This window comes from Myotis daubentonii, chromosome 14, assembly GCF_963259705.1.
Source record: "Myotis daubentonii chromosome 14, mMyoDau2.1, whole genome shotgun sequence".
Lineage (NCBI taxonomy): Eukaryota > Metazoa > Chordata > Mammalia > Chiroptera > Vespertilionidae > Myotis > Myotis daubentonii.
The window spans coordinates 18165018-18178605 of record NC_081853.1 but is presented as its reverse complement, the minus strand read 5'-3'; the positions used below and the strand labels follow the sequence as shown (position 1 = coordinate 18178605).

The 13588-nt window shown below is 46.0% G+C and overlaps 1 pseudogene; it reads right to left on the bottom strand.

Moving 5' to 3' along the window:
• LOC132215396 (uncharacterized) overlaps positions 1-13179 on the bottom strand; it is a 38679-nt pseudogene extending 25500 nt beyond the window's left edge.
• Between the last annotated feature and the right edge of the window lie 409 nt (positions 13180-13588).

Below are 13588 nucleotides of genomic sequence, written 5' to 3'. Positions count from 1 at the left end.
CCCGAGGGTATAACCCAGCCGTGGGCAAACTACGGCCAGCGGGCGGATCCGGCCTGTTTGAAATGAATAAAACTAAAAAAAAAAAAAAAAATGACCGTACCCTTTTATGTACTGATGTTTACTTTGAATTTATATTAGTTCACACAAACACTCCATCCATGCTTTTGTTCCGGCCCTCCGGTCCAGTTTAAGAACCCATTGTGGCCCTCGAGTCAAAAAGTTTGCCCACCCCTGGGATAACCTGTCAGTCAGAAGTGCCACCCTGGGACTCGTGGGAGGCACATGAAGAGGGGCTCTCTTGGGAGGCTGAGCACTTAACTTGTGGACTCTGGTGCTAACTCCCGTGTTAGCGTTAGAGCTGAATTGAATCATAGGACACTCCGCTGGTTTTGGAGAGTTGGAGAAGTGGTCTCGGGAAAGACACTATGCATTTGGTGTCAGAAGTGTGAGTAAAAGCAGTTGGTAGGATGACAAAAGTGTCTTGGGTTCCTCCTACTTTCCTCCCATAATTCCCATCTCTCTCCTCTCAAGTCCTATCCTTCTTCCCACAACTGTGTTTGCTCCTTTCCCTCAGGGCCTAGATCTCGGGTAGTTGCTACGACCATACGAGGACCTCTGGAGGTCATCAAATTTGATTCAATATACACATCCCCTTCTAACGTCTTTAGTGAGTAGTCAGTTGGTCTCAGCTGTGACTTACCTTCCCTCCTCAGAATGTTAGGAAGGCTTAGACTATGTATTACCCACGTCAGGTCATTTGCACTCAGTATGTATTACTGAGGGCTGCAGAAAGTTTTCCAGTGCCAAAGGAATGAGCTACAAAAGGGAGGAAATCCAGCCCTTTGGATTTGGGTGAGGAAGGAACAGCTCGAGAGGCTGAGGAGTCTTTTCAGCTTCCCCAGGGTTAGACTACATAGGTTGCTTCCCAGTCTACCCTTTCTTAACCCGCCAGGCCAGCCCTGGGGCCGCTCGCTTTAAGTGACATGATCACTGCAGTCTTTGAGTGGCTGCCTTCAGCTTCTCTCGGGCGAAAAGCAGGTGTCATTTCTCTGGGAGAAGTGTTTTGGACAGAACAATGTTCCACTTCTCACCTCTCTGCCTTATTCAGGCCACAAGGTTTTAAAAGGAGATAAGGCTACACCTGTTATCAGCCCTGGAGGAAACACAACAGAACTTTTCAATTGGAACTGGTGGCCCTGCCCACCCCAAGGCGCAGTTTCTAGAACTTTCATGAAAATGGAGTTATCAAAAATACACATTTTTTTTTTTCAGGTTCCTGCTTGGGTGCGCCCCTTCTTTCTCCCACCAGGTGTCACCACACTACACAGTAATGAAGGCACATGACCTCTAGTGAGAGGCTCCTGGAGAAATGATTGTGTTTAGGTTAGCAGCAGATTGGGTGTAGTTAGTTTATGTAATAAACTGTATCCTTAAGATATGACTATCACATATAATCAGGCCATAAAGTAAGTTACTTCATTCATCCATTCTCTTAAAATGCCATCAGTTTTGGAAGCACAAGCAGAGAGCTGCTTACAGGCACTGACTCCATCTGCAAAATCCTGTCTGGGTTAAATCAGCTGATGACCCCGCACAGCTGAGTGCATCTCACCACTCAGGGTAGCATCTCGTTGTTGAGAGCTTGGATTACTGCTAGATCCCTTTATCACCAGAGCTGAGCTCCCTGGGCTGCTGGGGATTAGACATGATCCTGCTCCATCCACCGAGCTTTAACGTCCTTCCTCCTCCTGGAGCCTCCTTTGGGGTCACTCTCTGTGAAGTCGAAGATAAGATGCCAGGGCTGAGGGAGGAGTGAATGTGGCAGGCTCCGCAGCATGGCATTTCCAATGCCCCAGCTGCCAAGCTGTCCCACTGGTCGCTGCTGGTATAAAAGATCCTTCCTATTCCCTGAACATCAGCCTCCCCAGGCCAGGCAGTGAGTATCAGCTTGATCTCAAATCTAATTTAGGATAGCGGGACGGTAGGTGGGAAAGAAAACAGCTAATTCTGCGTCTCTCACGCTTAGCTCCAGGAGGCTGGCCCCTTCCAGCTCCAAGACAGATCCCCCTAGGTGCCTCCTTCTCGCTTCCTAGGGACAATGACTTAACATCCAGGGGTCCGTGATTACTCTGCGTTCTGTTCTTTGACAAGGACAAGATGCTAATGACATCTAAGCTTCCTTTTGGTTAAAGTCTCGTTTTCCGTAGGTCATCTGAAATTGCAGTAAAAAATGTCCTGGGAGTCTGCAAACTCTCAGGAGAACGGAGATTCAGTCACCATCATTAGCACCAAGCGGCATGGGTTAAAGTAACTGTGTCTAACTTGCCATACATAGTTGTGCACAACTCTAGGGGGTGCTGTTTGCATCACTGTCTGCATAACCACAGGTGGTGCCGGGCAGCACCCCAACATATAAAGCAGTGTTTTGTTGATATAAAAATTGTGTATTCCAATTTTAAATCTTTATTTAATAGCCAATCAGTGGGAAATAACCATTTTGATGAAAATGAAAATTTTAAATTGTGAGTTATGATCGAAAGTTGCCCTTTCATCAGCATTGGCACCTCAGGTCATGCAGATAAGAGTTGAAATCTTGCCCGGCCGGCGTGGCTCAGTGGTTGAGCGTCAACCTATGAACCAGGAGGTCACAGTTTGATTCCTGGTCAGGGCACATGCCTGGGTTGTGGGCTTGATCCCCAGTAGGGGGTGTGCAGGAGGCAGCCAATCGATGTTTCACTCTCATATCGATGTTTCTATTTCTCTCTCCCTCTCCCTTCCTCTCTGAAATTAATAAAAATATTAAAAAAGAAAAAAGAGTTGAAATCCTAGGGGCACTTTAATAAAACCAATTCAGACACTCACACGTAAGAGTCAGGGATCACACATTTTGAAATTTGAGTAATCTCTGTGGAGGGGCAGGAAGGAATATCTATCAAATGCACACCCTGTTTAACCCAGAAATTCCACTTCTAGGATGTTATCAGATATACTTTCAAATATGAAAAAATGATCTATAGGCAGAGTTATTAATTGCTGCATTGTTGATAACAGCAACAGACTGGGAACAACCTCCATGTCCAATAGAGGACAAATCACGCAATGAAATAGTTGGCAGCTCTCGTAAGGAGTGAGGCAGCTCTATGTGTGAAATGGTCTCCAGATGTAGGTTCCTAGGAAAAGAGGAAGGTGCAGAAAAGCGTGAATAATACGTTACCTTAAGTGTGTGTGTGCATTTATTTATCTGCTTATATGTGCTTAAGAAATTTCTGGAAAGATACCCAAGGAGCACCGTTTGCTTCCAGGGCTGGGAGAAAGGATACTTACTACATACCTTTTGTATTTTTGGAATTTCAAACTACGGGAATGTATTAACTAATCAAATAACCATCATAGTAGGAATATTAATAAAAGCCAGATTCTCTCCACTACAATGAAAAACCCACATCCCAAATGCATGATAATCGTTGTAGTAGTCTAAGATACAATATTCTCTCTGTGTAGCCCAACCCAGTCCTCATGCACTCACTCGGCTGGTGCAGCTTCACACCAGGGCCCGCTTACTACCAACCTGGCAGGGTAATTTACTGCTAGGGTTTGAATTCTGTCTCCAGTACTTATAAGTTGTTCGACTTAGGGCAGACCTATACAACGTCTCTGTGCCTCAGTTCCTTTTTAAATAACTGATAACAAACCCTACTTGGAAGGGTTATTGAGAGGACTTGACAAATTAGTATCTGTTAAGTTTCCAATGAAATGTTTAAAAAGGACAGAACAGAACAAAGAACCCCACTGTGCCCAGTATTAGTTGTGATGTACAGGGCTGCCGTGGTATGACTGATAAGCGAGAGAATATAAGTGTAGCCCTTGACACATTGTAGATATTTAATAAACATTCATTCCCTCTTCGCTCATATTTAATTGGGCTGCCAGGGGCTTTATGGACTCTGTGCAGACTGAGCAGTAATTTTCTACTGGACGTATTTGCGATCTCTCCGTTTTAGTCTGCAGATGGACCCTTTGAGCTGTCTTAGACTGGGGTCAGGATGCTTTTAAAATGAAGAAGCTGTTTGGCTTTATTATTTCCATGTCAGTTTCCTGGGCTTATCTAAGTAAACATTTCCATATTTTTTGTCCAAGTTTTATATGGGTTAAATCGGTGCAGTGGAACCGTGCCATACTGTGAAATGCAAAGTTTGTGGCCATGACCGCAAGCATACATTGAAAGGAAGGCACGCGGAAATCACAGGAATATTTTTCAGAAAAACAGAAACAAAAACAAAAAATAGCCAACATTTTTAGAGTGGTAGGGATCAGTGTCAAACACTTTCCAAGCGTTAGCCTTAATCCCTTTGAGGTACTGTGATCAGCTCCAGTTTACACTCGAGGGAACTGAGGCAGCTTGTTCAAGGTTACAAGGTCGTAAATGGCAAAGAAAGGATTTAAACCCAGGTCTGGATAATTTCAGTTTCTAAATTTTGTGTGTATGCCTTTTCCTAGGAGGGAAATCATCATGAAACTAAATCGATAAGCCTTCAACAGAAATTGCTGATTGATTTTAGGATGTAGTTTTCTTAGTAAAGGGACTACCATCTGTTTGATTTCAGTGTGTGCTCAGGTCCTTACATGTATTGTCTTTTATTTGTAACATTTATCCTGTGAGTTAGGGATTATCCTCTTGAGGTAAGGAAAGCAGAACTCAGAGATGTTCGGTAACTTGCCCAAGATTGCACAGCAAGCGGAGAAGAAGGTATTCAAACCCAGGCCTGTCACCTTACATAGCACTCAGACTTACAGTTCTTAAGAGCTTCTATTCATATTCATTCCTGCCTTGTTTTTCCTCAAACACCCTGCTGCACTACAGTCCTGTGTAAGATCCTTGAGACTGTCTCCTGGAGTTCTTCCTCCTGGTTATCTACCCGGGTGACTCGATGTAGAAAACAAACTTTCACATTGAGATGAGTTAAGTCTCTGACTCTGCATCTAGATTCCGTTTACCCTCTCTTTATCTCACATAATATTTCTCCTCACAATATACACTTGTGGCATGATTCTTATAGCAACGCAATAGTTTCTGCAATTCTTTGTAGTCTGAGTTGTCAATGCCTTAAATTAGGTGGAACAGAATTCCTTTCAAATTAGAAATATCTGACAGGGTTTGTTTGGATTTCCTTCACACAGCTGTTTACAGTTAGATTTTTCCCGAGTGTACAGACCTGAGGGGACTGACAAGTGATCATGGGAGACCTTGTCAGGGACACTCATGCAGAAAATGTGCCTGAGAGAGGCCCCTGAGGGGGTGGAGAGAGGCTGGGACAGTGAGTGGATTGCTGGCTCTAGGATCCCACGTCTGCAGAAGCGGGTTGGGGCAGGTGATCTGCACAGGAGATGTGACATCAGGACTCTGGATTACGGCCTCTGACCACAGATGGAAATATTCTCCACATATAACTGAGTGCTGGCCATGTGCCGAGTAATATGCTAAGTGCAGGCAAGGGACTACTTGATACCCTCACACAGCCCTGTGAGGCAGGTTCTGCTAGTACCCTTATTTCACAGATGAAAACTTTGACTCTGAGAGGTTCAATCACTCACCCAAAGTCCCTTAGCCAGTAAGTGGCAGAGTGGGGTTTCAAACCCAGGCCCCCTGGCTCAGGAAACTTGAACCTTAACCACTTAACCACTACAGCCCTGAAGCTAATAGAAGTACTCATCCTTTTACTGCCCAGAGAGAGTCCATTTTCTGTGCAAATCTATTCACATGTGGGTAGTAGGCAAAACTGGATCCCACTGCATGTCTTATTTGGTAATTATTTTTCCCCTAACAATACACTTGGAAGTTTATCGTCATGTTTAAGGTAAACCCCTCACACCCCCCTTGCAGGTGTCGCCCTGTTCAGCTAAGCAGACTGAGGGGTGGATGCGAAGAAGGGTACAGAGGTAGCAGAAAGCTCGCTGTTAAAAATACATGCCAAGGTCTTTAAATGACCCCCTCACACAGCCAAATCCTATTCAGCAAAAGGAGAAACAGAAAAAGAACTTTCTTGGCTGTGTTTTGGAGCTTCCATTAGCTTAACGGTCATCAAGAACAATCCTGAGTCAGGGCCTGAATTACTTTTACTTTTTCTTTGCGTGGGTTCCTGCCTTTGGCTGGTGGCCATTCTCTGCATGCCACAGGCATGAAGACAGGTCTGCACCTCATCCATCTCTCAAGAAAGGTGATAGATATTAGATGTATTTTAATGGGGAATAGCATATGAGCTAGGAGAATGCACTCAAGTCCCAGCCTCAACACTGTCGAGCTGTGTCCTTGAGCATGTTATTTAATTCAGAGCCTTCGTTTCTTCATCTGTAAAGTACAGATTCTGAGTGTGCCTCTCTCCCAGGGCCATTGTCAGGGTGCAATGAGATTGGCCTGGAAGGTGCTCAGCCCGGGGCCAGGAGCAGCCCCACTTCTGTGCTCTGCAGGGCCGCCTGGGATCCTGTTGATGTCCCCAGCCCAGTGGTCGGCAAACTGCGGCTCGCGAGCCACATGCGGCTCTTTGGCCCCTTGAGTGTGTCCATGAAGTTTCAATCGCACTGTTCGTGCGCGCCTGCATGTGGTATTTTGTGGAAGAGCCACACTCAAGGGGCCGCAGTTTGCCGACCACTGATCTAGGGGAAATCTGTCTTCCTCTTCAACGGGAATTTGGCTCAGAGAGACAGGGTGCAGGGGCATTTCTCAGGGATGCGTCAGCATCTATGATTTTTTTTTCCTTCTCTTATTCTCCACTTGCTCCTTCCCACTAAGGTGACGGAATTTTGATCCAGCCTGGCGTGAGGGAGGAGGAGCTTCGGACAGGAAAGCCATCTCCTACCATCATTCTTGCAAGTCTTTAAGGAGAGGCTTTTGAAACTCAAAAAGCCAATCACTGATGCCTGTATTTGTCATGTTCTATTTCAAAATAGTATCCTGCCATAGCTGCTTGGCTTTGTTTTATGGAGAATGCTAAGCAACTCAATGCCCTTGGTGACCTGGCTAATAGCTGTGCAGTTTGGCTGTTTTAGAGTCTTGGTGAGCACAACCACCAGGAGCCTGTGAGCTGCAGTCCTTGGTTCCCAGTACAGTGTCTGTCTGGTATGCAGTAGGCACCTTGTATATCTGCCTACTGCACACCCAGCACGCCCAAGGGATATTCTGCTCTAACTGGTTAAATTAGATTTTTAAGGTCCTTGGTAGTTTGTGAGCACAGAAGAGATTATTCATAAGTGACTTCGACTTTTAAATTAGTCTTTGATTGAGTAAAGTTAGAAGTAAAGAACAAACCTTGAATTTCTTAAGCTTTTAAGTTTACGGTCCAAATCTTATTAGAGCCATGCACACTTCATGACAGGGATACTTTCTGAGAAATGCGTCATTGGGCTATTTTGTCATGAGAACATCACAGGGTTCACTTACACAAACCTAGATGGTATAGCCTCTACTCTAATTGTATGTACTATACTTTTGTACAACCAGCAGCAGAATAGGTTTGTTTACACGAGCATTACCACAAACATGTGAGTAATGCAGTGAGCTAGGACTTTATGATAGTTACAACGTCTCTAGGTGATACAAATTTTCAGCTCTATTAAAATCTCATGGGACCACAATCATATATGCAGTCTGTTGTTGACTGAAACATTGTTATGTGGCACATGACTGTATGTGCAATGATGAACATTCGCTGTGATGTTAGCTTTTCATGTGCAGTAGATGCTCTACTTTTTAGTAATTTTGCTCATCTTCATTAGCCTGAATGGAAAAATCATAGCTGTGAACAGAAAAATATGAATTTCAGAATTTTATGGTTAAGACCTTAGAGATCATCTAACCTAACCTCATCCATATTTTTTTAAGTAAGTAAAGAAGACAAGAACCCTAAGAGGGTAGTAGCTTTAGCCAAGGTCACACAGGCAGCTGATGGAAAGGCGGTCATTGAAATATAGTCAGGACACTTGGCTAGTGTGGCTCAGTGGTTGGGCACTTACCTATGAACTGGGAGGTTATGGTTTGATGCCCGGTCAGGGCACATGCCCAGGTTGTGGGCTTGATCCCCAGTGAGGGGCATGCAGGCGGCAGCTGATCAATGATTCTCTCTTATCATTGATGTTTCTATTTCTCTCTCCCTCTCCCTTCCTTTCTGAAATCCAATAAATCTATATTGCAAAAAAAAAAAAAAAAGAAATGTAGTCAGGATGATTGGGGGGCAAATGTACAGAGGAGAAAAAGAAAAGAGAGGGATGGTTGTTCAGGATGGCATGGTTACTTAATTTAAAAATAAGCACAGTAATGTTTAAGACTCTCAAATGTGGTGTATTAATATTTTTAGGTTAAGGAATCTGTGCATTTTGGGCATTTTATATTTTGGCATATTTCAACTTATAGTGTTTAAGAGAATTTTGCCTAATGGAGCAAGAGAGCATCCTTGTGATTCTAATTTTAAATGTGTACTTGATTTAGACTTGTGATTTTAAGTTTAAATTTTAATAAGTTTATTACAGAATTGAATAATTTAATAGAACTAAGGATTTACCATATTTATAAGTTTAATGTATTAGATTTATAACAGTTATTTGAGTATTCAGGAAGGTTTTGTTAAGCCAGATAATTGCAGTACTCAAAAGGACATTGAACACATTAAAGTTATAAAAGCAGTTTAAAAGGAGTTAAGCCAAGTTTGTAAATGAAACCCAACATTTATCAAAGGCCCCTTAAAAATGACTTTTATAACTTGCTGGGCTTCTGAAGCAAGTATGTATATAGAATATTCTAAGGAATACACACACACTAACACAACTGTTAGAACTAGCACACGAGTACAGCAAGGTTGCAGGATACAAGATCAATATACCAAAATCAGTTGTATTTGTATATGGAAGCAATTAAAAATTTAAAAAGGAAATTAAGAGTATAATTACATTCATACTAGTATCAAAAATAATAAAATACTTAGGAATACATTTTAAAGAGGAAATTCAGGACTGGCACACTGAAAATTACAAAACTTTGCTGTAAGAAAGAAGATTTAAGTAAATGGAAGGACATTCCATGTCCATGGATTGGAAGACACAATATTGTTAAGATGTCAATTATCTTCAAATTGATCTATATCTACTGGCGAAAGCCAATTCCAGCATGTCAGCAGGGCTGAATCATCTGGAGATGGCTGACGGCATTTTCCCAAAACTGAAAAGGATGCATTAAATGATTGCTTGCTGCCAGACAGCTAAGGGCACTTCAATCTACATGTTATTGCCTCCTACTGGCCAAACACCTGAACAGCCATAGGCAATTTTCCCCAATCTGACAATGGATTCTGTATAGTAGTCCTACCCTTTGATTTGTCCTTGCCTTAGGACAAATTGTGTTAATAAATGGCAAGGGGTCCTGAGACAAGGAGAACTTGGTTTCTTTAGCCAAGCTCCTCTGGCCCCCCAAATGCCTTCAAAATTATGTTTCGTCTCTGGACTCTTGATTAATCTACACACAGCACCTTCTCCAGATTCCTGAACCCTTCTAGATGCCGAGAAACACACACCGGCAATCTACAATGCAATTATTGTCAAAATTCCAGCATGCTTTTTTGGGGACAGAATTGACAAGCAGATCTTAAACTCTATAAGGAAATGCAAATACCTAGACTCAATCAGTTGTGAAAAATAAAATGTCATTTCCCAATTTAAAAAACGTAACTATTAAGTTACACTTATCAATACAGTGTGATATTGGCATACATATACTAAAGGAACAGAATTGAGAATCCAGAAATAAATCCTTTTACAGTATCTAGAGTCAACTGATCTATTTTTATTTTACAGGATGCCAAGCTCATTTACTTAGGAATGGATACTCTGTTCAACAGTGGTGCTGGGAAAATCAGATATCCATAATGCAAAAAGATCGACTTAGACTCTGAGCACATACCATATGCAAAAACCACTTGGTGCGGCCACTTTGGAAACATTTTGGCTGTGTTCTCAAAAAGATAAACATAAAACTACTATATACAATGTGATTCCTCTCCTATGCAGAGAGAAATAAAAACGTAAGTCACATGAAAACTTGCACACAAATGTTCATGACCGTGTTATCCATTATAGCTCCAAGCTCGAACAGCTTAAATGTCCATCAGCTGGTAAATGGATCGACAAAACATGAGGTATTCACACAATGGAACACTATTCGGCGATAAAAACAACAACTAACTACTAACATGCTAATAATGAGCAAACCTCAAAAACATGATGGTAAATGAAAGAAGCCAGACACAAAAGACCACATAGAGCCTGATTTCATTCATATGAAATGCCCAGAAATATGGAGACAGAAAGTAGATTAGTGTTTGCTTGAGGCTCAGAGTATAAACAGGGATTAACTGTAAGTGGGCACGAGGGATCTTATTGGAGGATGAAAATGTTTGGAACTGATTTATAGTGGTGGTTTACCACTTGGTAAAGTTACTAAAAAATATTGAATTGTACACTGGAGAGAATGTATGCTATATGAAATATACCTCAATAAGGGGTGAAAGAAAAAGCATGTGACTTTGGGCAGGTGACTAACTTCTCTATGCTTTAGCTTTCTCTGTAAAATGGGGAGAGTGAAAGTACCTCACAGGGTCACTGAGCAGATCAAGCGAGGACATATGTACCCTGTGTTTAAAGTGAGAGTGCCTATCATATAGTAAACACACTGAGAAGTATTGGATCCTATGATTATTTCTTTTCATGTTAAAAAAAAACAAGTTTAATGCAGGTCGCTCGTTTCATAAAGAATTTCACAGGCACTTGAGACCCCGAGCAACTACACGTTGAGCGTGTCAACTCCTAGCACTGCCACACAGACACCCCAGGTGGCCCACGGCCAGACCCCTCCCACCATCCCCATGGTATACACACATGCCCACCTCAGTCAGGGGACTTCAAAGGACCTGAGTAGCATGAGTTAACACAAAACAAAGCTTTTAGGAAACAGCATGATTTAGTGCAAAAGATTCTTCTCCGCTCTGAGAAGGGGGTCCCCTCGGGTCAGCTCCTTGAGCTCCTTCTCCAAGGGGCCTCTCCACTGACCTTAGGCTGACAACCGTCCAGCAGAGCTGGCTACAAACTGAGGGGCACAGTTATAGCCAAGTGCTTTTTGCTTTCTCTACCTGAATTGGGTTTTCTTCCAGTGGCACATAACTGTCTGGACAGTCCCCCCGAGCCACTGGCCTGCCTGGCCAGGCAGAGTCAAAGGGGCCACTGTCAGGGAGGTAAAGGGGCAACTTGGGGTGAAGCAGCATCGGCCCCATGCCCTGTCCCCTGTCTCTGCCTGTTGTCCCAGCAGAATTATTCAGAGTGCCCTCCTACTTGCCAAGGAGGCCCACGGTGGCCACTGAGCGACATGGCCACCCTGTCCCCCTCACTGCAGAAGGCCAGAGGAAGGGTCTGGACCAGGGGTGGGCAAACTTTTTGACTCGAGGGCCACAATGGGTTCTTAAACTGGACCGGAGGGCCGGAACAAAAGCATGGATGGAGTGTTTGTGTGAACTAATATAAATTCAAAGTAAACATCATTACATAAAAGGGTACGGTCTTTTTTTTTTAGTTTTATTCATTTCAAACGGGCCGGATCCGGCCCGCGGGCCGTAGTTTGCCCACGGCCGGTCTGGACAGACGCTGGCTCTGGAGTGTGTTCTCTGTGACCAAAAGTCCCTCAGGACCACCAGCCCTTTGCTCTTTCCCGGCCACAGTCCCTGCCGACATTCATTTTTGCTTTTCACTCCCCAGCTGCTCTCACAGCCCCCAGGGCAGGAGCAAAGGGGTGGTCTGGCCCCTCGCCCAGAGATCCAGCCCTGGGCCACCCCTCGACTCTAAGTGGTGCCTTAAACACAGGTGTGCCCATATTTCGTGGTGCACACTCAGAGCGCCCGGAGACCTCCAGCATCTGCTCCAGACACACGTCCCAATTCTGTGTTCTCTCAAAGGAACAGACCAAAAGCAGCCCCCAGAGCCAGGAAGAAACGGAGGTGCCTCCCCAGAAATCCACATGTGAAGGGGCCTGACATTCCCCGACCTGCCCAGGAGGAAGACGGATCTGCCCTGGGCCGGACCCCAGTCTACCACCTGCCGGGGCCCTGACCCCCCGCTGGACTGAGCCTGCAGGGTTCCAAGGTGACCCTCAAGACTGGCTAGGACTCAAGACCCCAATACCTCTCAGGGTGCCGGGCGGATGAAGGTCTGTGAGCTGTGCCCGACCGGCGGTCCCGCGGCAGTGTGGTGAATGGAGCCGGACGCTGCCCTAAGGCTGGGGCAGGGGCAGGGGCCGGGGCTGGGGCCAGGCCAGGAGGACCCCTCCAGATTTGCTAATGAGCAGCACACCCCTTGGGGGGGTACCCCCTACCCCACTGGGAGCGCCAGTGTCCTGGAGAATGGACGGGGACACAGAGGCTCTCCAAGTACAGACGGATGGGGCAGCCCCGCAGCACGGCTTGGATAAGTGCGGTTGGAACCCCGGGAGGTGGCCAAGGGGGTTGGAACCCCGGGAGGTGGCCAAGGGGGTTGGAACCCCGGGAGGTGGCCAAGGGGGTTGGAACCCCGGGAGGTGGCCAAGGGGGTTGTACATACAGGCGGGTCAGCGGGCGGAGGGCGCAGCGTCTGTGCGCAGAAGTCGCAGCCGTCCCTCTCCTGGGCAGAGACCCAGCTGCGGACGGGAGGGAGCGTGACAGACCAGGGCCCTGACCTACCCCGTCAGGAAGCGGCTGGTCGCAGGCTTCCGCCCTACTGGTCACAGTCACCCAGCCCGGCCCAGGCCCGGGGCGCTCACTTGCACACGAAGACCATGAAGCACCAGCGCAGGGTCACGTGGATGGCGTAGACCAGCAGCTCGTTGAGCAGGCGGAAGTCCCCGCGCCTGTGGCCCAGCAGCAGCAGCAGCAGCAGCAGCAGCAGCAGCAGCAGCAGCACTTGAGCTGGACGCGCAGCAGGACGCACGCCCCGGTAGGTGCTGCAGGCCAGCGCGGCCGACCGGCCATGAGGAGGCTGCAGCTGAAGTTGTACTGGGTGCGCGCCAGGCGGGAGGTGCAGAGGGGCCCCGCAGGCCGCATGCAGACAGGTGGCGTGCGGGCCGGGGAAGGAGCGCACCCAGCTCGGGATGGGCATGACCTGCATTGGGGCCTCGGTGCTAGCTGGTGGTGGTGGTCAGCGTCGTGGGCACTTAGGCCTGCGAGTCCGCAGTTGAGCCGCGGGGGAGGCGTGGGCCATGGCTAGTAGGTGATGGCAGCCGCCGGCTGGTGTGTCAGCAGGACCCAGGGCCTGCAGGCTCAGCCACGAGGAGAGAAGCAGCAGCAAGTGGCTCTAGTTTACGTAGTAACTGCCCTTTGAAGGTTGTCTACATCTTCGATGTGTCTCGGCCTCGTGTATGTCGCTGGACTCTGATTATTTTGAAACACCAGGACAAAGGTCTGAAAGAATAAGAAAAGTTTTTCTTTTATGGGCTATAGCTATACTGACATATTAAAAACCACTTGAAAAGACACAGGGAACCTTAAATGCTTTTTACTAAGTAAAAGAAGCCAATCTGAAAAGGCTA